Here is a 25,909-nt window from a genome sequence, read left to right on the forward strand (position 1 = left end):
CACTACTATTTATCGGGGGGGTGGGCGTAGCTCAGATGGTAGAGCGCTCGCTTAGCGTGCGAGAGGTACTGGGATCGATACCCAGCGCCTCCAGAATTTTTAACACACCTACATGCGCACCTTGCCATGCAAGTGGAATAATTCCCAACCGGCAGAGGTGTGTAGGCAGATACAAGCGAACGATTAGCATCCACAATTGCGCCGATTTCACGTAAATCCCATTGCACGTTCCCATTCTTTGCGTGCAGTCGGCTGCTACTGGTGTTGCTGGTTGTGACTGCTGATAACAGATGCCGTAGCAATCAATTCATGGAGTGAGTTGTATGTTTTGCGATAGTCTGTCTCTGACAAGGAAGCACAGGTGATATAGGTGCGAACACAGGAAGCTTGCAGCCCCTCGCTGCCTGCAGACACAGGGCAGCCACACTAGAAGAGCGGCCTAAGCCGTAGGCGAAATGTGCTCATTAGCTTTGGCGCGACGTCGAACTATAAATAAGGCTGTCACTAGCGTGAGCGTTGCGTGAGCGTCGTGTAAAGTCGGAAAAGTCATCTGCATGGGTGATTGCCAAGTTTGGGGAGCGTTTCGTAGTACGATCAGTGCAAAGGGGAAGCGGAAACTTGTTGTGTCCCAGTGTTTTGCAGTTGGACGACAAGAGTTTGACACAGTAGCAAAGAGCGAGGCACTGAGTTGGCATGAACAATGGAGAGCACAATGGGGCTCGAGATGTGCTTGTTACCTCAGGTGCTGTGTGATTGTCGACAAGGAGTGAAATGGACCAATTTGTGACCGCCCTTTCAATTTAAAACGTTCAAAACAGACGGAATTTGCATTCGTAATACCAGAGCATCGAAACTACTTGGAACTCTTGTGTATATGAACGTGTCCGCGCCTTTGTATTCTGGTACCTTCGCCGCTACAAACCAACCAACCATCGTGTCCGTGCACATCAGAGTCGCAAAGAATGGAGAATAGCCAGGCTTGGTCGTGTGTGTAGCTGTAGCTCAGTTGGCAGATCGTTCGCTTAGCGTGTGAACGGTCTCGGGTTCAAGTCCCGGTTTCTCCATGTTTTGAGGTCAGTGCATGGTAAGTGTTGGTCGCGGCGAACATAAACGCACGCAAGAAGTTGCAAAACCAGCGTCACAGACTGATATGATGTATACTGTCATAAGGAGAGCAAGATGTAAGTGTGGGGACCGGCTGTTATCGTGGTGTCATCGAGTGCAGATCTGTCTTAGGTATCACGGCTTAACGTCATTGAAGTCTAGAGGTGGACAACACGTTGGTCTTACTCAGAGCGGTGTCTGAACTCTATTTTCGACGTTATGCGTGCCACTTTCATTGTGGCCAACTACGATTCGATACAGAATGCACGAAACCTGAAAGACACCCTCACTGATACATAGAGAGTAGTGATTGTCTGCGGAATAATGGGTGTGCAAGGGACTGTGACGTTGATATGACTGTATGTAGCACTACTATTTATCGGGGGGGTGGGCGTAGCTCAGATGGTAGAGCGCTCGCTTAGCGTGCGAGAGGTACTGGGATCGATACCCAGCGCCTCCAGAATTTTTAACACACCTACATGCGCACCTTGCCATGCAAGTGGAATAATTCCCAACCGGCAGAGGTGTGTAGGCAGATACAAGCGAACGATTAGCATCCACAATTGCGCCGATTTCACGTAAATCCCATTGCACGTTCCCATTCTTTGCGTGCAGTCGGCTGCTACTGGTGTTGCTGGTTGTGACTGCTGATAACAGATGCCGTAGCAATCAATTCATGGAGTGAGTTGTATGTTTTGCGATAGTCTGTCTCTGACAAGGAAGCACAGGTGATATAGGTGCGAACACAGGAAGCTTGCAGCCCCTCGCTGCCTGCAGACACAGGGCAGCCACACTAGAAGAGCGGCCTAAGCCGTAGGCGAAATGTGCTCATTCGCTTTGGCGCGACGTCGAACTATAAATAAGGCTGTCACTAGCGTGAGCGTTGCGTGAGCGTCGTGTAAAGTCGGAAAAGTCATCTGCATGGGTGATTGCCAAGTTTGGGGAGCGTTTCGTAGTACGATCAGTGCAAAGGGGAAGCGGAAACTTGTTGTGTCCCAGTGTTTTGCAGTTGGACGACAAGAGTTTGACACAGTAGCAAAGAGCGAGGCACTGAGTTGGCATGAACAATGGAGAGCACAATGGGGCTCGAGATGTGCTTGTTACCTCAGGTGCTGTGTGATTGTCGACAAGGAGTGAAATGGACCAATTTGTGACCGCCCTTTCAATTTAAAACGTTCAAAACAGACGGAATTTGCATTCGTAATACCAGAGCATCGAAACTACTTGGAACTCTTGTGTATATGAACGTGTCCGCGCCTTTGTATTCTGGTACCTTCGCCGCTACAAACCAACCAACCATCGTGTCCGTGCACATCAGAGTCGCAAAGAATGGAGAATAGCCAGGCTTGGTCGTGTGTGTAGCTGTAGCTCAGTTGGCAGATCGTTCGCTTAGCGTGTGAACGGTCTCGGGTTCAAGTCCCGGTTTCTCCATGTTTTGAGGTCAGTGCATGGTAAGTGTTGGTCGCGGCGAACATAAACGCACGCAAGAAGTTGCAAAACCAGCGTCACAGACTGATATGATGTATACTGTCATAAGGAGAGCAAGATGTAAGTGTGGGGACCGGCTGTTATCGTGGTGTCATCGAGTGCAGATCTGTCTTAGGTATCACGGCTTAACGTCATTGAAGTCTAGAGGTGGACAACACGTTGGTCTTACTCAGAGCGGTGTCTGAACTCTATTTTCGACGTTATGCGTGCCACTTTCATTGTGGCCAACTACGATTCGATACAGAATGCACGAAACCTGAAAGACACCCTCACTGATACATAGAGAGTAGTGTTTGTCTGCGGAATAATGGGTGTGCAAGGGACTGTGACGTTGATATGACTGTATGTAGCACTACTATTTATCGGGGGGGTGGGCGTAGCTCAGATGGTAGAGCGCTCGCTTAGCGTGCGAGAGGTACTGGGATCGATACCCAGCGCCTCCAGAATTTTTAACACACCTACATGCGCACCTTGCCATGAAAGTGGAATAATTCCCAACCGGCAGAGGTGTGTAGGCAGATACAAGCGAACGATTAGCATCCACAATTGCGCCGATTTCACGTAAATCCACTGCACGTTCCCATTCTTTGCGTGCAGTCGGCTGCTACTGGTGTTGCTGGTTGTGACTGCTGATAACAGATGCCGTAGCAATCAATTCATGGAGTGAGTTGTATGTTTTGCGATAGCCTGTCTCTGACAAGGAAGCACAGGTGATATAGGTGCGAACACAGGAAGCTTGCAGCCCCTCGCTGCCTGCAGACACAGGGCAGCCACACTAGAAGAGCGGCCTAAGCCGTAGGCGAAATGTGCTCATTCGCTTTGGCGCGACGTCGAACTATAAATAAGGCTGTCACTAGCGTGAGCGTCGTGTAAAGTCGGAAAAGTCATCTGCATGGGTGATTGCCAAGTTTGGGGAGCGTTTCGTAGTACGATCAGTGCAAAGGGGAAGCGGAAACTTGTTGTGTCCCAGTGTTTTGCAGTTGGACGACAAGAGTTTGACACAGTAGCAAAGAGCGAGGCACTGAGTTGGCATGAACAATGGAGAGCACAATGGGGCTCGAGATGTGCTTGTTACCTCAGGTGCTGTGTGATTGTCGACAAGGAGTGAAATGGACCAATTTGTGACCGCCCTTTCAATTTAAAACGTTCAAAACAGACGGAATTTGCATTCGTAATACCAGAGCATCGAAACTACTTGGAACTCTTGTGTATATGAACGTGTCCGCGCCTTTGTATTCTGGTACCTTCGCCGCTACAAACCAACCAACCATCGTGTCCGTGCACATCAGAGTCGCAAAGAATGGAGAATAGCCAGGCTTGGTCGTGTGTGTAGCTGTAGCTCAGTTGGCAGATCGTTCGCTTAGCGTGTGAACGGTCTCGGGTTCAAGTCCCGGTTTCTCCATGTTTTGAGGTCAGTGCATGGTAAGTGTTGGTCGCGGCGAACATAAACGCACGCAAGAAGTTGCAAAACCAGCGTCACAGACTGATATGATGTATACTGTCATAAGGAGAGCAAGATGTAAGTGTGGGGACCGGCTGTTATCGTGGTGTCATCGAGTGCAGATCTGTCTTAGGTATCACGGCTTAACGTCATTGAAGTCTAGAGGTGGACAACACGTTGGTCTTACTCAGAGCGGTGTCTGAACTCTATTTTCGACGTTATGCGTGCCACTTTCATTGTGGCCAACTACGATTCGATACAGAATGCACGAAACCTGAAAGACACCCTCACTGATACATAGAGAGTAGTGTTTGTCTGCGGAATAATGGGTGTGCAAGGGACTGTGACGTTGATATGACTGTATGTAGCACTACTATTTATCGGGGGGGTGGGCGTACCTCAGATGGTAGAGCGCTCGCTTAGCGTGCGAGAGGTACTGGGATCGATACCCAGCGCCTCCAGAATTTTTAACACACCTACATGCGCACCTTGCCATGCAAGTGGAATAATTCCCAACCGGCAGAGCTGTGTAGGCAGATACAAGCGAACGATTAGCATCCACAATTGCGCCGATTTCACGTAAATCCACTGCACGTTCCCATTCTTTGCGTGCAGTCGGCTGCTACTGGTGTTGCTGGTTGTGACTGCTGATAACAGATGCCGTAGCAATCAATTCATGGAGTGAGTTGTATGTTTTGCGATAGCCTGTCTCTGACAAGGAAGCACAGGTGATATAGGTGCGAACACAGGAAGCTTGCAGCCCCTCGCTGCCTGCAGACACAGGGCAGCCACACTAGAAGAGCGGCCTAAGCCGTAGGCGAAATGTGCTCATTCGCTTTGGCGCGACGTCGAACTATAAATAAGGCTGTCACTAGCGTGAGCGTCGTGTAAAGTCGGAAAAGTCATCTGCATGGGTGATTGCCAAGTTTGGGGAGCGTTTCGTAGTACGATCAGTGCAAAGGGGAAGCGGAAACTTGTTGTGTCCCAGTGTTTTGCAGTTGGACGACAAGAGTTTGACACAGTAGCAAAGAGCGAGGCACTGAGTTGGCATGAACAATGGAGAGCACAATGGGGCTCGAGATGTGCTTGTTACCTCAGGTGCTGTGTGATTGTCGACAAGGAGTGAAATGGACCAATTTGTGACCGCCCTTTCAATTTAAAACGTTCAAAACAGACGGAATTTGCATTCGTAATACCAGAGCATCGAAACTACTTGGAACTCTTGTGTATATGAACGTGTCCGCGCCTTTGTATTCTGGTACCTTCGCCGCTACAAACCAACCAACCATCGTGTCCGTGCACATCAGAGTCGCAAAGAATGGAGAATAGCCAGGCTTGGTTGTGTGTGTAGCTGTAGCTCAGTTGGCAGATCGTTCGCTTAGCGTGTGAACGGTCTCGGGTTCAAGTCCCGGTTTCTCCATGTTTTGTGGTCAGTGCATGGTAAGTGTTGGTCGCGGCGAACATAAACGCACGCAAGAAGTTGCAAAACCAGCGTCACAGACTGATATGATGTATACTGTCATAAGGAGAGCAAGATGTAAGTGTGGGGACCGGCTGTTATCGTGGTGTCATCGAGTGCAGATCTGTCTTAGGTATCACGGCTTAACGTCATTGAAGTCTAGAGGTGGACAACACGTTGGTCTTACTCAGAGCGGTGTCTGAACTATATTTTCGACGTTATGCGTGCCACTTTCATTGTGGCCAACTACGATTCGATACAGAATGCACGAAACCTGAAAGACACCCTCACTGATACATAGAGAGTAGTGTTTGTCTGCGGAATAATGGGTGTGCAAGGGTCTGTGACGTTGATATGACTGTATGTAGCACTACTATTTATCGGCGGGGGTGGGCGTAGCTCAGATGGTAGAGCGCTCGCTTAGCGTGCGAGAGGTACTGGGATCGATACCCAGCGCCTCCAGAATTTTTAACACACCTACATGCGCACCTTGCCATGCAAGTGGAATAATTCCCAACCAGCAGAGGTGTGTAGGCAGATACAAGCGAACGATTAGCATCCACAATTGCGCCGATTTCACGTAAATCCCATTGCACGTTCCCATTCTTTGCGTGCAGTCGGCTGCTACTGGTGTTGCTGGTTGTGACTGCTGATAACAGATGCCGTAGCAATCAATTCATGGAGTGAGTTGTATGTTTTGCGATAGCCTGTCTCTGACAAGGAAGCACAGGTGATATAGGTGCGAACACAGGAAGCTTGCAGCCCCTCGCTGCCTGCAGACACAGGGCAGCCACACTAGAAGAGCGGCCTAAGCCGTAGGCGAAATGTGCTCATTCGCTTTGGCGCGACGTCGAACTATAAATAAGGCTGTCACTAGCGTGAGCGTCGTGTAAAGTCGGAAAAGTCATCTGCATGGGTGATTGCCAAGTTTGGGGAGCGTTTCGTAGTACGATCAGTGCAAAGGGGAAGCGGAAACTTGTTGTGTCCCAGTGTTTTGCAGTTGGACGACAAGAGTTTGACACAGTAGCAAAGAGCGAGGCACTGAGTTGGCATGAACAATGGAGAGCACAATGGGGCTCGAGATGTGCTTGTTACCTCAGGTGCTGTGTGATTGTCGACAAGGAGTGAAATGGACCAATTTGTGACCGCCCTTTCAATTTAAAACGTTCAAAACAGACGGAATTTGCATTCGTAATACCAGAGCATCGAAACTACTTGGAACTCTTGTGTATATGAACGTGTCCGCGCCTTTGTATTCTGGTACCTTCGCCGCTACAAACCAACCAACCATCGTGTCCGTGCACATCAGAGTCGCAAAGAATGGAGAATAGCCAGGCTTGGTTGTGTGTGTAGCTGTAGCTCAGTTGGCAGATCGTTCGCTTAGCGTGTGAACGGTCTCGGGTTCAAGTCCCGGTTTCTCCATGTTTTGTGGTCAGTGCATGGTAAGTGTTGGTCGCGGCGAACATAAACGCACGCAAGAAGTTGCAAAACCAGCGTCACAGACTGATATGATGTATACTGTCATAAGGAGAGCAAGATGTAAGTGTGGGGACCGGCTGTTATCGTGGTGTCATCGAGTGCAGATCTGTCTTAGGTATCACGGCTTAACGTCATTGAAGTCTAGAGGTGGACAACACGTTGGTCTTACTCAGAGCGGTGTCTGAACTATATTTTCGACGTTATGCGTGCCACTTTCATTGTGGCCAACTACGATTCGATACAGAATGCACGAAACCTGAAAGACACCCTCACTGATACATAGAGAGTAGTGTTTGTCTGCGGAATAATGGGTGTGCAAGGGTCTGTGACGTTGATATGACTGTATGTAGCACTACTATTTATCGGCGGGGGTGGGCGTAGCTCAGATGGTAGAGCGCTCGCTTAGCGTGCGAGAGGTACTGGGATCGATACCCAGCGCCTCCAGAATTTTTAACACACCTACATGCGCACCTTGCCATGCAAGTGGAATAATTCCCAACCAGCAGAGGTGTGTAGGCAGATACAAGCGAACGATTAGCATCCACAATTGCGCCGATTTCACGTAAATCCCATTGCACGTTCCCATTCTTTGCGTGCAGTCGGCTGCTACTGGTGTTGCTGGTTGTGACTGCTGATAACAGATGCCGTAGCAATCAATTCATGGAGTGAGTTGTATGTTTTGCGATAGTCTGTCTCTGACAAGGAAGCACAGGTGATATAGGTGCGAACACAGGAAGCTTGCAGCCCCTCGCTGCCTGCAGACACAGGGCAGCCACACTAGAAGAGCGGCCTAAGCCGTAGGCGAAATGTGCTCATTCGCTTTGGCGCGACGTCGAACTATAAATAAGGCTGTCACTAGCGTGAGCGTTGCGTAAAGTCGGAAAAGTCATCTGCATGGGTGATTGCCAAGTTTGGGGAGCGTTTCGTAGTACGATCAGTGCAAAGGGGAAGCGGAAACTTGTTGTGTCCCAGTGTTTTGCAGTTGGACGACAAGAGTTTGACACAGTAGCAAAGAGCGAGGCACTGAGTTGGCATGAACAATGGAGAGCACAATGGGGCTCGAGATGTGCTTGTTACCTCAGGTGCTGTGTGATTGTCGACAAGGAGTGAAATGGACCAATTTGTGACCGCCCTTTCAATTTAAAACGTTCAAAACAGACGGAATTTGCATTCGTAATACCAGAGCATCGAAACTACTTGGAACTCTTGTGTATATGAACGTGTCCGCGCCTTTGTATTCTGGTACCTTCGCCGCTACAAACCAACCAACCATCGTGTCCGTGCACATCAGAGTCGCAAAGAATGGAGAATAGCCAGGCTTGGTCGTGTGTGTAGCTGTAGCTCAGTTGGCAGATCGTTCGCTTAGCGTGTGAACGGTCTCGGGTTCAAGTCCCGGTTTCTCCATGTTTTGAGGTCAGTGCATGGTAAGTGTTGGTCGCGGCGAACATAAACGCACGCAAGAAGTTGCAAAACCAGCGTCACAGACAGATATGATGTATACTGTCATAAGGAGAGCAAGATGTAAGTGTGGGGACCGGCTGTTATCGTGGTGTCATCGAGTGCAGATCTGTCTTAGGTATCACGGCTTAACGTCATTGAAGTCTAGAGGTGGACAACACGTTGGTCTTACTCAGAGCGGTGTCTGAACTCTATTTTCGACGTTATGCGTGCCACTTTCATTGTGGCCAACTACGATTCGATACAGAATGCACGAAACCTGAAAGACACCCTCACTGATACATAGAGAGTAGTGTTTGTCTGCGGAATAATGGGTGTGCAAGGGACTGTGACGTTGATATGACTGTATGTAGCACTACTATTTATCGGGGGGGTGGGCGTACCTCAGATGGTAGAGCGCTCGCTTAGCGTGCGAGAGGTACTGGGATCGATACCCTGCGCCTCCAGAATTTTTAACACACCTACATGCGCACCTTGCCATGCAAGTGGAATAATTCCCAACCGGCAGAGGTGTGTAGGCAGATACAAGCGAACGATTAGCATCCACAATTGCGCCGATTTCACGTAAATCCACTGCACGTTCCCATTCTTTGCGTGCAGTCGGCTGCTACTGGTGTTGCTGGTTGTGACTGCTGATAACAGATGCCGTAGCAATCAATTCATGGAGTGAGTTGTATGTTTTGCGATAGCCTGTCTCTGCCAAGGAAGCACAGGTGATATAGGTGCGAACACAGGAAGCTTGCAGCCCCTCGCTGCCTGCAGACACAGGGCAGCCACACTAGAAGAGCGGCCTAAGCCGTAGGCGAAATGTGCTCATTCGCTTTGGCGCGACGTCGAACTATAAATAAGGCTGTCACTAGCGTGAGCGTTGCGTGAGCGTCGTGTAAAGTCGGAAAAGTCATCTGCATGGGTGATTGCCAAGTTTGGGGAGCGTTTCGTAGTACGATCAGTGCAAAGGGGAAGCGGAAACTTGTTGTGTCCCAGTGTTTTGCAGTTGGACGACAAGAGTTTGACACAGTAGCAAAGAGCGAGGCACTGAGTTGGCATGAACAATGGAGAGCACAATGGGGCTCGAGATGTGCTTGTTACCTCAGGTGCTGTGTGATTGTCGACAAGGAGTGAAATGGACCAATTTGTGACCGCCCTTTCAATTTAAAACGTTCAAAACAGACGGAATTTGCATTCGTAATACCAGAGCCCTCCCCCCATGAACCATGGACCTTGCCGTTGGTGGGGAGGCTTGCGTGCCTCAGCGATACAGATGGCCGTACCGTAGGTGCAACCACAACGGAGGGGTATCTGTTGAGAGGCCAGACAAACGTGTGGTTCCTGAAGAGGGGCAGCAGCCTTTTCAGTAGTTGCAGGGGCAACAGTCTGGATGATTGACTGATCTGGCCTTGCAACATTAACCAAAACGGCCTTGCTGTGCTGGTACTGCGAACGGCTGAAAGCAAGGGGAAACTACAGCCGTAATTTTTCCCGAGGACATGCAGCTTTACTGTATGATTAAATGATGATGGCATCCTCTTGGGTAAAATATTCCGGAGGTAAAATAGTCCCCCATTCGGATCTCCGGGCGGGGACTACTCAGGAGGATGTCGTTATCAGGAGAAAGAAAACTGGCATTCTACGGATCGGAGCGTGGAATGTCAGATCCCTTAATCGGGCAGGTAGGTTAGAAAATTTAAAAAGGGAAATGGATAGGTTAAAGTTAGATATAGTGGGAATTAGTGAGGTTCGGTGGCAGGAGGAACAAGACTTCTGGTCAGGTGACTACAGGGTTATAAACACAAAATCAAATAGGGGTAATGCAGGAGTAGGTTTAATAATGAATAGGAAAATAGGAATGCGGGTAAGCTCCTACAAACAGCATAGTGAACGCATTATTGTGGCCAAGATAGATACGAAGCCCACACCTACTACAGTAGTACAAGTTTATATGCCAACAAGCTCTGCAGATGATGAAGAAATTGAAGAAATGTACGATGAAATAAAAGAAATTATTCAGATAGTGAAGGGAGACGAAAATTTAATAGTAATGGGTGACTGGAATTCGAGTGTAGGAAAAGGGAGAGAAGGAAACATAGTAGGTGAATATGGATTGGGGCTAAGAAATGAAAGAGGAAGCCGCCTAGTAGAATTTTGCACAGAGCACAACTTAATCATAGCTAACACTTGGTTTAAGAATCATGAAAGAAGGTTGTATACGTGGAAGAACCCTGGAGATACTAAAAGGTATCAGATAGATTATATAATGGTAAGACAGAGATTTAGGAACCAGGTTTTAAGTTGTAAGACATTTCCAGGGGCAGATGTGGACTCTGACCACAATCTATTGGTTATGACCTGTAGATTAAAACTGAAGAAACTGCAAAAATGTGCTAAATTAAGGAGATGGGACCTGGATAAACTGAAAGAACCAGAGGTTGTACAGAGTTTCAGAGAGAGCATAAGGGAACAATTGACAGGAATAGGGGAAAGAAATACAGTAGAAGAAGAATGGGTAGCTCTGAGGGATGTAGTAGTGAAGGCAGCAGAGGATAAAGTAGGTACAAAGACGAGGGCTGCTAGAAATCCTTGGGTAACAGAAGAAATATTGAATTTAATTGATGAAAGGAGAAAATATAAAAATGCAGTAAATGAAGCAGGCAAAAAGGAATACAAACGTCTCAAAAATGAGATCGACAGGAAGTGCAAAATGGCTAAACAGGGATGGCTAGAGGACAAATGTAAGGATGTAGAAGCTTATCTCACTAGGGGTAAGATAGATACTGCCTACAGGAAAATTAAAGAGACCTTTGGAGAGAAGAGAACCACGTGTATGAATATCAAGAGCTCATATGGCAGCCCAGTTCTAAGCAAAGAAGGGAAGGCAGAAAGGTGGAAGAAGTATATAGAAGGCTTATACAAGGGCGATGTACTTGAGGACAATATTATGGAAATAGAAGAGGATGTAGATGAAGACGAAATGGGAGATACGATACTGCGTGAAGAGTTTGACAGAGCACTGAAAGACCTGAGTCGAAACAAGGCCCCCGGAGTAGACAACATTCCATTAGAACTACTGACGGGCTTGGGAGAGCCAGTCATGACAAAACTCTACCAGCTGGTGAGCAAGATGTATGAGACAGGCGAAATACCCTCAGACTTCAAGAAGAATATAATAATTCCAATCCCAAAGAAAGCAGGTGCTGACAGATGTGAAAATTACCGAACTATCAGTTTAATAAGCCACGGCTGCAAAATACTAACGCGAATTCTTTACAGACGAATGGAAAAACTGGTAGATGCAGACCTCGGGGAGGATCAGTTTGGATTCCGTCGAAATGTTGGAACACGTGAGGCAATACTGACCTTACGACTTATCTTAGAAGAAAGATTAAGAAAAGGCAAACCTACATTTCTAGCATTTGTAGACTTAGAGAAAGCTTTTGACAATGTTGACTGGAATATTCTTTTTCAAATTCTAAAGGTGGCAGGGGTAAAATACAGGGAGCGAAAGGCTATTTATAATTTGTACAGAAACCAGATGGCAGTAATAAGAGTCGAGGGGCATGAAAGGGAAGCAGTGGTTGGGAAAGGAGTGAGACAGGGTTGTAGCCTCTCCCCGATGTTATTCAATCTGTATATTGAGCAAGCAGTAAAGGAAACAAAAGAAAAATTTGGAGTAGGTATTACAATTCATGGAGACGAAGTAAAAACTTTGAGGTTCGCCGATGACATTGTAATTCTGTCAGAGACGACAAAGGACTTGGAAGAGCAGTTGAACGGAATGGACAGTGTCTTGAAAGGAGGATATAAGATGAACATTAACAAAAGCAAAACGAGGATAATGGAATGTAGTCAAATTAAATCGGGTGATGCTGAGGGAATTAGATTAGGAAATGAGACACTTAAAGTAGTAAAGGAGTTTTGCTATTTAGGAAGTAAAATAACTGATGATGGTCGAAGTAGAGAGGATATAAAATGTAGACTGGCAATGGCAAGGAAAGCATTTCTGAAGAAGAGAAATTTGTTAACATCGAATATAGATTTACGTATCAGGAAGTCGTTTCTGAAAGTATTTGTTTGGAGTGTAGCCATGTATGGAAGTGAAACATGGACGATAACTAGTTTGGACAAGAAGAGAATAGAAGCTTTCGAAATGTGGTGCTACAGAAGAATACTGAAGATAAGGTGGATAGATCACGTAACTAATGAGGAGGTATTGAATAGGATTGGGGAGAAGAGAAGTTTGTGGCACAACTTGACTAGAAGAAGGGATCGGTTGGTAGGACATGTTTTGAGGCATCAAGGGATCACAAATTTAGCATTGGAGGGCAGCGTGGAGGGTAAAAATCGTAGAGGGAGACCGAGAGATGAGTACACTAAGCAGATTCAGAAGGATGTAGGTTGCAGTAGGTACTGGGAGATGAAGCAGCTTGCACAGGATAGAGTAGCATGGAGAGCTGCATCAAACCAGTCTCAGGACTGAAGACAACAACAACAACAACAATACCAGAGCATCGAAACTACTTGGAACTCTTGTGTATATGAACGTGTCCGCGCCTTTGTATTCTGGTACCTTCGCCGCTACAAACCAACCAACCATCGTGTCCGTGCACATCAGAGTCGCAAAGAATGGAGAATAGCCAGGCTTGGTTGTGTGTGTAGCTGTAGCTCAGTTGGCAGATCGTTCGCTTAGCGTGTGAACGGTCTCGGGTTCAAGTCCCGGTTTCTCCATGTTTTGTGGTCAGTGCATGGTAAGTGTTGGTCGCGGCGAACATAAACGCACGCAAGAAGTTGCAAAACCAGCGTCACAGACTGATATGATGTATACTGTCATAAGGAGAGCAAGATGTAAGTGTGGGGACCGGCTGTTATCGTGGTGTCATCGAGTGCAGATCTGTCTTAGGTATCACGGCTTAACGTCATTGAAGTCTAGAGGTGGACAACACGTTGGTCTTACTCAGAGCGGTGTCTGAACTCTATTTTCGACGTTATGCGTGCCACTTTCATTGTGGCCAACTACGATTCGATACAGAATGCACGAAACCTGAAAGACACCCTCACTGATACATAGAGAGTAGTGTTTGTCTGCGGAATAATGGGTGTGCAAGGGTCTGTGACGTTGATATGACTGTATGTAGCACTACTATTTATCGGGGGGGTGGGCGTAGCTCAGATGGTAGAGCGCTCGCTTAGCGTGCGAGAGGTACTGGGATCGATACCCAGCGCCTCCAGAATTTTTAACACACCTACATGCGCACCTTGCCATGCAAGTGGAATAATTCCCAACCGGCAGAGGTGTGTAGGCAGATACAAGCGAACGATTAGCATCCACAATTGCGCCGATTTCACGTAAATCCCATTGCACGTTCCCATTCTTTGCGTGCAGTCGGCTGCTACTGGAGTTGCTGGTTGTGACTGCTGATAACAGATGCCGTAGCAATCAATTCATGGAGTGAGTTGTATGTTTTGCGATAGTCTGTCTCTGACAAGGAAGCACAGGTGATATAGGTGCGAACACAGGAAGCTTGCAGCCCCTCGCTGCCTGCAGACACAGGGCAGCCACACTAGAAGAGCGGCCTAAGCCGTAGGCGAAATGTGCTCATTCGCTTTGGCGCGACGTCGAACTATAAATAAGGCTGTCACTAGCGTGAGCGTCGTGTAAAGTCGGAAAAGTCATCTGCATGGGTGATTGCCAAGTTTGGGGAGCGTTTCGTAGTACGATCAGTGCAAAGGGGAAGCGGAAACTTGTTGTGTCCCAGTGTTTTGCAGTTGGACGACAAGAGTTTGACACAGTAGCAAAGAGCGAGGCACTGAGTTGGCATGAACAATGGAGAGCACAATGGGGCTTGAGATGTGCTTGTTACCTCAGGTGCGGTGTGATTGTGGACAAGGAGTGAAATGGACCAATTTGTGACCGCCCTTTCAATTTAAGACGTTCAAAACAGACGGAATTTGCATTCGTAATACCAGAGCATCGAAACTACTTGGAACTCTTGTGTATATGAACGTGTCCGCGCCTTTGTATTCTGGTACCTTCGCCGCTACAAACCAACCAACCATCGTGTCCGTGCACATCAGAGTCGCAAAGAATGGAGAATAGCCAGGCTTGGTCGTGTGTGTAGCTGTAGCTCAGTTGGCAGATCGTTCGCTTAGCGTGTGAACGGTCTCGGGTTCAAGCCCCGGCTTCTCCATGTTTTGTGGTCAGTGCATGGTAAGTGTTGGTCGCGGCGAACATAAACGCACGCAAGAAGTTGCAAAACCAGCGTCACAGACTGATATGATGTATACTGTCATAAGGAGAGCAAGATGTAAGTGTGGGGACCGGCTGTTATCGTGGTGACATCGAGTGCAGATCTGTCTTAGGTATCACGGCTTAACGTCATTGAAGTCTAGAGGTGGACAACACGTTGGTCTTACTCAGAGCGGTGTCTGAACTCTATTTTCGACGTTATGCGTGCCACTTTCATTGTGGCCAACTACGATTCGATACAGAATGCACGAAACCTGAAAGACACCCTCACTGATACATAGAGAGTAGTGTTTGTCTGCGGAATAATGGGAGTGCAAGGGTCTGTGACGTTGATATGACTGTATGTAGCACTACTAGTTATCGGGGGGGGTGGGCGTAGCTCAGATGGTAGAGCGCTCGCTTAGCGTGCGAGAGGTACTGGGATTGATACCCAGCGCCTCCAGAATTTTTAACACACCTACATGCGCACCTTGCCATGCAAGTGGAATAATTCCCAACCGGCAGAGGTGTGTAGGCAGATACAAGCGAACGATTAGCATCCACAATTGCGCCGATTTCACGTAAATCCCATTGCACGTTCCCATTCTTTGCGTGCAGTCGGCTGCTACTGGTGTTGCTGGTTGTGACTGCTGATAACAGATGCCGTAGCAATCAATTCATGGAGTGAGTTGTATGTTTTGCGATAGTCTGTCTCTGACAAGGAAGCACAGGTGATATAGGTGCGAACACAGGAAGCTTGCAGCCCCTCGCTGCCTGCAGACACAGGGCAGCCACACTAGAAGAGCGGCCTAAGCCGTAGGCGAAATGTGCTCATTCGCTTTGGCGCGACGTCGAACTATAAATAAGGCTGTCACTAGCGTGAGCGTTGCGTGAGCGTCGTGTAAAGTCGGAAAAGTCATCTGCATGGGTGATTGCCAAGTTTGGGGAGCGTTTCGTAGTACGATCAGTGCAAAGGGGAAGCGGAAACTTGTTGTGTCCCAGTGTTTTGCAGTTGGACGACAAGAGTTTGACACAGTAGCAAAGAGCGAGGCACTGAGTTGGCATGAACAATGGAGAGCACAATGGGGCTTGAGATGTGCTTGTTACCTCAGGTGCTGTGTGATTGTGGACAAGGAGTGAAATGGACCAATTTGTGACCGCCCTTTCAATTTAAGACGTTCAAAACAGACGGAATTTGCATTCGTAATACCAGAGCATCGAAACTACTTGGAACTCTTGTGTATATGAACGTGTCCGCGCCTTTGTATTCTGGTACCTTCGCCGCTACAAACCAACCAACCATCGTGTCCGTGCACATCAGAGTCGCAAAGAATGGAGAATAGCCAGGCTTGGTCGTGTGTGTAGCTGTAGCTCAGTTGGCAGATCGTTCGCTTAGCGTGTGAACGGTCTCGGGTTCAAGCCCCGGCTTCTCCATGTTTTGTGGTCAGTGCATGGTAAGTGTTGGTCGCGGCGAACATAAACGCACGCAAGAAGTTGCAAAACCAGCGTCACAGACTGATATGATGTATACTGTCATAAGGAGAGCAAGATGTAAGTGTGGGGACCGGCTGTTATCGTGGTGTCATCGAGTGCAGATCTGTCTTAGGTATCACGGCTTAACGTCATTGAAGTCTAGAGGTGGACAACACGTTGGTCTTACTCAGAGCGGTGTCTGAACTCTATTTTCGACGTTATGCGTGCCACTTTCATTGTGGCCAACTACGATTCGATACAGAATGCACGAAACCTGAAAGACACCCTCACTGATACATAGAGAGTAGTGTTTGTCTGCGGAATAATGGGAGTGCAAGGGTCCGTGACGTTGATATGACTGTATGTAGCACTACTAGTTATCGGGGGGGTGGGCGTAGCTCAGATGGTAGAGCGCTCGCTTAGCGTGCGAGAGGTACTGGGATTGATACCCAGCGCCTCCAGAATTTTTAACACACCTACATGCGCACCTTGCCATGCAAGTGGAATAATTCCCAACCGGCAGAGGTGTGTAGGCAGATACAAGCGAACGATTAGCATCCACAATTGCGCCGATTTCACGTAAATCCCACTGCACGTTCCCATTCTTTGCGTGCAGTCGGCTGCTACTGGTGTTGCTGGTTGTGACTGCTGATAACAGATGCCGTAGCAATCAATTCATGGAGTGAGTTGTATGTTTTGCGATAGTCTGTCTCTGACAAGGAAGCACAGGTGATATAGGTACGAACACAGGAAGCTTGCAGCCCCTCGCTGCCTGCAGACACAGAGCAGCCACACTAGAAGAGCGGCATAAGCTGTAGGCGAAATGTGCTCATTCGCTTTGGCGCGACGTCGAACTATAAATAAGGCTGTCACTAGCGTGAGCGTCGTGTAAAGTCGGAAAAGTCATCTGCATGGGTGATTGCCAAGTTTGGGGAGCGTTTCGTAGTACGATCAGTGCAAAGGGGAAGCGGAAACTTGTTGTGTCCCAGTGTTTTGCAGTTGGACGACAAGAGTTTGACACAGTAGCAAAGAGCGAGGCACTGAGTTGGCATGAACAATGGAGAGCACAATGGGGCTTGAGATGTGCTTGTTACCTCAGGTGCGGTGTGATTGTGGACAAGGAGTGAAATGGACCAATTTGTGACCGCCCTTTCAATTTAAGACGTTCAAAACAGACGGAATTTGCATTCGTAATACCAGAGCATCGAAACTACTTGGAACTCTTGTGTATATGAACGTGTCCGCGCCTTTGTATTCTGGTACCTTCGCCGCTACAAACCAACCAACCATCGTGTCCGTGCACATCAGAGTCGCAAAGAATGGAGAATAGCCAGGCTTGGTCGTGTGTGTAGCTGTAGCTCAGTTGGCAGATCGTTCGCTTAGCGTGTGAACGGTCTCGGGTTCAAGCCCCGGCTTCTCCATGTTTTGTGGTCAGTGCATGGTAAGTGTTGGTCGCGGCGAACATAAACGCACGCAAGAAGTTGCAAAACCAGCGTCACAGACTGATATGATGTATACTGTCATAAGGAGAGCAAGATGTAAGTGTGGGGACCGGCTGTTATCGTGGTGTCATCGAGTGCAGATCTGTCTTAGGTATCACGGCTTAACGTCATTGAAGTCTAGAGGTGGACAACACGTTGGTCTTACTCAGAGCGGTGTCTGAACTCTATTTTCGACGTTATGCGTGCCACTTTCATTGTGGCCAACTACGATTCGATACAGAATGCACGAAACCTGAAAGACACCCTCACTGATACATAGAGAGTAGTGTTTGTCTGCGGAATAATGGGAGTGCAAGGGTCTGTGACGTTGATATGACTGTATGTAGCACTACTAGTTATCGGGGGGGTGGGCGTAGCTCAGATGGTAGAGCGCTCGCTTAGCGTGCGAGAGGTACTGGGATTGATACCCAGCGCCTCCAGAATTTTTAACACACCTACATGCGCACCTTGCGATGCAAGTGGAATAATTCCCAACCGGCAGAGGTGTGTAGGCAGATACAAGCGAACGATTAGCATCCACAATTGCGCCGATTTCACGTAAATCCCACTGCACGTTCCCATTCTTTGCGTGCAGTCGGCTGCTACTGGTGTTGCTGGTTGTGACTGCTGATAACAGATGCCGTAGCAATCAATTCATGGAGTGAGTTGTATGTTTTGCGATAGTCTGTCTCTGACAAGGAAGCACAGGTGATATAGGTGCGAACACAGGAAGCTTGCAGCCCCTCGCTGCCTGCAGACACAGGGCAGCCACACTAGAAGAGCGGCCTAAGCCGTAGGCGAAATGTGCTCATTCGCTTTGGCGCGACGTCGAACTATAAATAAGGCTGTCACTAGCGTGAGCGTCGTGTAAAGTCGGAAAAGTCATCTGCATGGGTGATTGCCAAGTTTGGGGAGCGTTTCGTAGTACGATCAGTGCAAAGGGGAAGCGGAAACTTGTTGTGTCCCAGTGTTTTGCAGTTGGACGACAAGAGTTTGACACAGTAGCAAAGAGCGAGGCACTGAGTTGGCATGAACAATGGAGAGCACAATGGGGCTTGAGATGTGCTTGTTACCTCAGGTGCTGTGTGATTGTGGACAAGGAGTGAAATGGACCAATTTGTGACCGCCCTTTCAATTTAAGACGTTCAAAACAGACGGAATTTGCATTCGTAATACCAGAGCATCGAAACTACTTGGAACTCTTGTGTATATGAACGTGTCCGCGCCTTTGTATTCTGGTACCTTCGCCGCTACAAACCAACCAACCATCGTGTCCGTGCACATCAGAGTCGCAAAGAATGGAGAATAGCCAGGCTTGGTCGTGTGTGTAGCTGTAGCTCAGTTGGCAGATCGTTCGCTTAGCGTGTGAACGGTCTCGGGTTCAAGCCCCGGCTTCTCCATGTTTTGTGGTCAGTGCATGGTAAGTGTTGGTCGCGGCGAACATAAACGCACGCAAGAAGTTGCAAAACCAGCGTCACAGACTGATATGATGTATACTGTCATAAGGAGAGCAAGATGTAAGTGTGGGGACCGGCTGTTATCGTGGTGTCATCGAGTGCAGATCTGTCTTAGGTATCACGGCTTAACGTCATTGAAGTCTAGAGGTGGACAACACGTTGGTCTTACTCAGAGCGGTGTCTGAACTCTATTTTCGACGGTATGCGTGCCACTTTCATTGTGGCCAACTACGATTCGATACAGAACGCACGAAACCTGAAAGACACCCTCACTGATACATAGAGAGTAGTGTTTGTCTGCGGAATAATGGGAGTGCAAGGGTCTGTGACGTTGATATGACTGTATGTAGCACTACTAGTTATCGGGGGGGTGGGCGTAGCTCAGATGGTAGAGCGCTCGCTTAGCGTGCGAGAGGTACTGGGATTGATACCCAGCGCCTCCAGAATTTTTAACACACCTACATGCGCACCTTGCGATGCAAGTGGAATAATTCCCAACCGGCAGAGGTGTGTAGGCAGATACAAGCGAACTATTAGCATCCACAATTGCGCCGATTTCACGTAAATCCCACTGCACGTTCCCATTCTTTGCGTGCAGTCGGCTGCTACTGGTGTTGCTGGTTGTGACTGCTGATAACAGATGCCGTAGCAATCAATTCATGGAGTGAGTTGTATGTTTTGCGATAGTCTGTCTCTGACAAGGAAGCACAGGTGATATAGGTGCGAACACAGGAAGCTTGCAGCCCCTCGCTGCCTGCAGACACAGGGCAGCCACACTAGAAGAGCGGCATAAGCTGTAGGCGAAATGTGCTCATTCGCTTTGGCGCGACGTCGAACTATAAATAAGGCTGTCACTAGCGTGAGCGTCGTGTAAAGTCGGAAAAGTCATCTGCATGGGTGATTGCCAAGTTTGGGGAGCGTTTCGTATTACGATCAGTGCAAAGGGGAAGCGGAAACTTGTTGTGTCCCAGTGTTTTGCAGTTGGACGACAAGAGTTTGACACAGTAGCAAAGAGCGAGGCACTGAGTTGGCATGAACAATGGAGAGCACAATGGGGCTTGAGATGTGCTTGTTACCTCAGGTGCTGTGTGATTGTGGACAAGGAGTGAAATGGACCAATTTGTGACCGCCCTTTCAATTTAAGACGTTCAAAACAGACGGAATTTGCATTCGTAATACCAGAGCATCGAAACTACTTGGAACTCTTGTGTATATGAACGTGTCCGCGCCTTTGTATTCTGGTACCTTCGCCGCTACAAACCAACCAACCATCGTGTCCGTGCACATCAGAGTCGCAAAGAATGGAGAATAGCCAGGCTTGGTCGTGTGTGTAGCTGTAGCTCAGTTGGCAGATCGTTCGCTTAGCGTGTGAACGGTCTCGGGTTCAAGCCCCGGCTTCTCCATGTTTTGTGGTCAGTGCATGGTAAGTGTTGGTCGCGGCGAACATAAACGCACGCAAGAAGTTGCAAAACCAGCGTCACAGACTGATATGATGTATACTGTCATAAGGAGAGCAAGATGTAAGTGTGGGGACCGGCTGTTATCGTGGTGTCATCGAGTGCAGATCTGTCTTAGGTATCACGGCTTAACGTCATTGAAGTCTAGAGGTGGACAACACGTTGGTCTTACTCAGAGCGGTGTCTGAACTCTATTTTCGACGGTATGCGTGCCACTTTCATTGTGGCCAACTACGATTCGATACAGAATGCACGAAACCTGAAAGACACCCTCACTGATACATAGAGAGTAGTGTTTGTCTGCGGAATAATGGGAGTGCAAGGGTCTGTGACGTTGATATGACTGTATGTAGCACTACTAGTTATCGGGGGGGTGGGCGTAGCTCAGATGGTAGAGCGCTCGCTTAGCGTGCGAGAGGTACTGGGATTGATACCCAGCGCCTCCAGAATTTTTAACACACCTACATGCGCACCTTGCCATGCAAGTGGAATAATTCCCAACCGGCAGAGGTGTGTAGGCAGATACAAGCGAACGATTAGCATCCACAATTGCGCCGATTTCACGTAAATCCCACTGCACGTTCCCATTCTTTGCGTGCAGTCGGCTGCTACTGGTGTTGCTGGTTGTGACTGCTGATAACAGATGCCGTAGCAATCAATTCATGGAGTGAGTTGTATGTTTTGCGATAGTCTGTCTCTGACAAGGAAGCACAGGTGATATAGGTGCGAACACAGGAAGCTTGCAGCCCCTCGCTGCCTGCAGACACAGGGCAGCCACACTAGAAGAGCGGCCTAAGCCGTAGGCGAAATGTGCTCATTCGCTTTGGCGCGACGTCGAACTATAAATAAGGCTGTCACTAGCGTGAGCGTTGCGTGAGCGTCGTGTAAAGTCGGAAAAGTCATCTGCATGGGTGATTGCCAAGTTTGGGGAGCGTTTCGTAGTACGATCAGTGCAAAGGGGAAGCGGAAACTTGTTGTGTCCCAGTGTTTTGCAGTTGGACGACAAGAGTTTGACACAGTAGCAAAGAGCGAGGCACTGAGTTGGCATGAACAATGGAGAGCACAATGGGGCTTGAGATGTGCTTGTTACCTCAGGTGCGGTGTGATTGTGGACAAGGAGTGAAATGGACCAATTTGTGACCGCCCTTTCAATTTAAGACGTTCAAAACAGACGGAATTTGCATTCGTAATACCAGAGCATCGAAACTACTTGGAACTCTTGTGTATATGAACGTGTCCGCGCCTTTGTATTCTGGTACCTTCGCCGCTACAAACCAACCAACCATCGTGTCCGTGCACATCAGAGTCGCAAAGAATGGAGAATAGCCAGGCTTGGTCGTGTGTGTAGCTGTAGCTCAGTTGGCAGATCGTTCGCTTAGCGTGTGAACGGTCTCGGGTTCAAGCCCCGGCTTCTCCATGTTTTGTGGTCAGTGCATGGTAAGTGTTGGTCGCGGCGAACATAAACGCACGCAAGAAGTTGCAAAACCAGCGTCACAGACTGATATGATGTATACTGTCATAAGGAGAGCAAGATGTAAGTGTGGGGACCGGCTGTTATCGTGGTGTCATCGAGTGCAGATCTGTCTTAGGTATCACGGCTTAACGTCATTGAAGTCTAGAGGTGGACAACACGTTGGTCTTACTCAGAGCGGTGTCTGAACTCTATTTTCGACGTTATGCGTGCCACTTTCATTGTGGCCAACTACGATTCGATACAGAATGCACGAAACCTGAAAGACACCCTCACTGATACATAGAGAGTAGTGTTTGTCTGCGGAATAATGGGAGTGCAAGGGTCTGTGACGTTGATATGACTGTATGTAGCACTACTAGTTATCGGGGGGGTGGGCGTAGCTCAGATGGTAGAGCGCTCGCTTAGCGTGCGAGAGGTACTGGGATTGATACCCAGCGCCTCCAGAATTTTTAACACACCTACATGCGCACCTTGCGATGCAAGTGGAATAATTCCCAACCGGCAGAGGTGTGTAGGCAGATACAAGCGAACGATTAGCATCCACAATTGCGCCGATTTCACGTAAATCCCACTGCACGTTCCCATTCTTTGCGTGCAGTCGGCTGCTACTGGTGTTGCTGGTTGTGACTGCTGATAACAGATGCCGTAGCAATCAATTCATGGAGTGAGTTGTATGTTTTGCGATAGTCTGTCTCTGACAAGGAAGCACAGGTGATATAGGTGCGAACACAGGAAGCTTGCAGCCCCTCGCTGCCTGCAGACACAGGGCAGCCACACTAGAAGAGCGGCCTAAGCCGTAGGCGAAATGTGCTCATTCGCTTTGGCGCGACGTCGAACTATAAATAAGGCTGTCACTAGCGTGAGCGTCGTGTAAAGTCGGAAAAGTCATCTGCATGGGTGATTGCCAAGTTTGGGGAGCGTTTCGTATTACGATCAGTGCAAAGGGGAAGCGGAAACTTGTTGTCTCCCAGTGTTTTGCAGTTGGACGACAAGAGTTTGACACAGTAGCAAAGAGCGAGGCACTGAGTTGGCATGAACAATGGAGAGCACAATGGGGCTTGAGATGTGCTTGTTACCTCAGGTGCTGTGTGATTGTGGACAAGGAGTGAAATGGACCAATTTGTGACCGCCCTTTCAATTTAAGACGTTCAAAACAGACGGAATTTGCATTCGTAATACCAGAGCATCGAAACTACTTGGAACTCTTGTGTATATGAACGTGTCCGCGCCTTTGTATTCTGGTACCTTCGCCGCTACAAACCAACCAACCATCGTGTCCGTGCACATCAGAGTCGCAAAGAATGGAGAATAGCCAGGCTTGGTCGTGTGTGTAGCTGTAGCTCAGTTGGCAGATCGTTCGCTTAGCGTGTGAACGGTCTCGGGTTCAAGCCCCGGCTTCTCCATGTTTTGTGGTCAGTGCATGGTAAGTGTTGGTCGCGGCGAACATAAACGCACGCAAGAAGTTGCAAAACCAGCGTCACAGACTGATATGATGTATACTGTCATAAGGAGAGCAAGATGTAAGTGTGGGGACCGGCTGTTATCGTGGTGTCATCGAGTGCAGATCTGTCTTAGGTATCACGGCTTAACGTCATTGAAGTCTAGAGGTGGACAACACGTTGGTCTTACTCAGAGCGGTGTCTGAACTCTATTTTCGACGGTATGCGTGCCACTTTCATTGTGGCCAACTACGATTCGATACAGAATGCACGAAACCTGAAAGACACCCTCACTGATACATAGAGAGTAGTGTTTGTCTGCGGAATAATGGGAGTGCAAGGGTCTGTGACGTTGATATGACTGTATGTAGCACTACTAGTTATCGGGGGGGTGGGCGTAGCTCAGATGGTAGAGCGCTCGCTTAGCGTGCGAGAGGTACTGGGATTGATACCCAGCGCCTCCAGAATTTTTAACACACCTACATGCGCACCTTGCCATGCAAGTGGAATAATTCCCAACCGGCAGAGGTGTGTAGGCAGATACAAGCGAACGATTAGCATCCACAATTGCGCCGATTTCACGTAAATCCCACTGCACGTTCCCATTCTTTGCGTGCAGTCGGCTGCTACTGGTGTTGCTGGTTGTGACTGCTGATAACAGATGCCGTAGCAATCAATTCATGGAGTGAGTTGTATGTTTTGCGATAGTCTGTCTCTGACAAGGAAGCACAGGTGATATAGGTGCGAACACAGGAAGCTTGCAGCCCCTCGCTGCCTGCAGACACAGGGCAGCCACACTAGAAGAGCGGCATAAGCCGTAGGCGAAATGTGCTCATTCGCTTTGGCGCGACGTCGAACTATAAATAAGGCTGTCACTAGCGTGAGCGTCGTGTAAAGTCGGAAAAGTCATCTGCATGGGTGATTGCCAAGTTTGGGGAGCGTTTCGTATTACGATCAGTGCAAAGGGGAAGCGGAAACTTGTTGTGTCCCAGTGTTTTGCAGTTGGACGACAAGAGTTTGACACAGTAGCAAAGAGCGAGGCACTGAGTTGGCATGAACAATGGAGAGCAAAATGGGGCTTGAGATGTGCTTGTTACCTCAGGTGCTGTGTGATTGTGGACAAGGAGTGAAATGGACCAATTTGTGACCGCCCTTTCAATTTAAGACGTTCAAAACAGACGGAATTTGCATTCGTAATACCAGAGCATCGAAACTACTTGGAACTCTTGTGTATATGAACGTGTCCGCGCCTTTGTATTCTGGTACCTTCGCCGCTACAAACCAACCAACCATCGTGTCCGTGCACATCAGAGTCGCAAAGAATGGAGAATAGCCAGGCTTGGTCGTGTGTGTAGCTGTAGCTCAGTTGGCAGATCGTTCGCTTAGCGTGTGAACGGTCTCGGGTTCAAGCCCCGGCTTCTCCATGTTTTGTGGTCAGTGCATGGTAAGTGTTGGTCGCGGCGAACATAAACGCACGCAAGAAGTTGCAAAACCAGCGTCACAGACTGATATGATGTATACTGTCATAAGGAGAGCAAGATGTAAGTGTGGGGACCGGCTGTTATCGTGGTGTCATCGAGTGCAGATCTGTCTTAGGTATCACGGCTTAACGTCATTGAAGTCTAGAGGTGGACAACACGTTGGTCTTACTCAGAGCGGTGTCTGAACTCTATTTTCGACGTTATGCGTGCCACTTTCATTGTGGCCAACTACGATTCGATACAGAATGCACGAAACCTGAAAGACACCCTCACTGATACATAGAGAGTAGTGTTTGTCTGCGGAATAATGGGAGTGCAAGGGTCTGTGACGTTGATATGACTGTATGTAGCACTACTAGTTATCGGGGGGGTGGGCGTAGCTCAGATGGTAGAGCGCTCGCTTAGCGTGCGAGAGGTACTGGGATTGATACCCAGCGCCTCCAGAATTTTTAACACACCTACATGCGCACCTTGCGATGCAAGTGGAATAATTCCCAACCGGCAGAGGTGTGTAGGCAGATACAAGCGAACGATTAGCATCCACAATTGCGCCGATTTCACGTAAATCCCACTGCACGTTCCCATTCTTTGCGTGCAGTCGGCTGCTACTGGTGTTGCTGGTTGTGACTGCTGATAACAGATGCCGTAGCAATCAATTCATGGAGTGAGTTGTATGTTTTGCGATAGTCTGTCTCTGACAAGGAAGCACAGGTGATATAGGTGCGAACACAGGAAGCTTGCAGCCCCTCGCTGCCTGCAGACACAGGGCAGCCACACTAGAAGAGCGGCCTAAGCCGTAGGCGAAATGTGCTCATTCGCTTTGGCGCGACGTCGAACTATAAATAAGGCTGTCACTAGCGTGAGCGTCGTGTAAAGTCGGAAAAGTCATCTGCATGGGTGATTGCCAAGTTTGGGGAGCGTTTCGTATTACGATCAGTGCAAAGGGGAAGCGGAAACTTGTTGTGTCCCAGTGTTTTGCAGTTGGACGACAAGAGTTT

At 48.4% G+C, this 25,909-nt stretch overlaps 6 non-coding genes across 6 annotated transcripts; all 6 read left to right on the forward strand.

The window, feature by feature from the left end:
• Positions 1-19: 19 nt before the first annotated feature.
• Trnaa-agc (transfer RNA alanine (anticodon AGC)) lies at positions 20-93 on the forward strand. Its single transcript has one exon. It is a non-coding gene; the product is annotated as a tRNA-Ala (tRNA).
• A 1,397-nt stretch (positions 94-1,490) lies between these two features.
• Positions 1,491-1,564, forward strand: Trnaa-agc (transfer RNA alanine (anticodon AGC)). The gene has a single exon. It is a non-coding gene; the product is annotated as a tRNA-Ala (tRNA).
• Positions 1,565-2,961: 1,397 nt separating this feature from the next.
• Positions 2,962-3,035, forward strand: Trnaa-agc (transfer RNA alanine (anticodon AGC)). Its single transcript has one exon. It is a non-coding gene; the product is annotated as a tRNA-Ala (tRNA).
• Positions 3,036-5,880: 2,845 nt separating this feature from the next.
• Positions 5,881-5,954, forward strand: Trnaa-agc (transfer RNA alanine (anticodon AGC)). The gene has a single exon. It is a non-coding gene; the product is annotated as a tRNA-Ala (tRNA).
• Positions 5,955-7,341: 1,387 nt separating this feature from the next.
• Positions 7,342-7,415, forward strand: Trnaa-agc (transfer RNA alanine (anticodon AGC)). The gene has a single exon. It is a non-coding gene; the product is annotated as a tRNA-Ala (tRNA).
• A 6,162-nt stretch (positions 7,416-13,577) lies between these two features.
• Positions 13,578-13,651, forward strand: Trnaa-agc (transfer RNA alanine (anticodon AGC)). The gene has a single exon. It is a non-coding gene; the product is annotated as a tRNA-Ala (tRNA).
• The last annotated feature ends 12,258 nt before the right edge of the window (positions 13,652-25,909 follow it).

The sequence above is a fragment of the Schistocerca gregaria genome, chromosome 3 (assembly GCF_023897955.1).
Source record: "Schistocerca gregaria isolate iqSchGreg1 chromosome 3, iqSchGreg1.2, whole genome shotgun sequence".
Classification (NCBI taxonomy): Eukaryota; Metazoa; Arthropoda; class Insecta; order Orthoptera; family Acrididae; genus Schistocerca; species Schistocerca gregaria.